Source organism: Rhagoletis zephyria, unplaced genomic scaffold, assembly GCF_001687245.7.
Source record: "Rhagoletis zephyria isolate East Lansing unplaced genomic scaffold, Rhagoletis_zephyria_1.1 Rzeph_scaffold_09750, whole genome shotgun sequence".
Lineage (NCBI taxonomy): Eukaryota > Metazoa > Arthropoda > Insecta > Diptera > Tephritidae > Rhagoletis > Rhagoletis zephyria.
Genome location: NW_016166828.1, coordinates 9522 through 9767, shown reverse-complemented (window position 1 = coordinate 9767; position 246 = coordinate 9522).

Genomic DNA, 246 nt, shown 5'->3' with positions numbered 1-246 from the left:
AAATGTAACTCAGTAACTCAGTTGATGCCGTAGGGCTCACATGAATCAATTGAATCATAGTGGCTCATATTTGTCCATATAACTCTCTCGCTTCGCCACAGTGTTTAGCATGGCAAAGTCTTGCATTTTGTTTTTGCACGAGGCGAATTTATACAAGGTGGTGGCAAGAATACAACAACAACAACCACATGTATTTTGTATTGCGGGTGTTATGTCAAATCTCACAAATTCTTATAATTTCGTTTT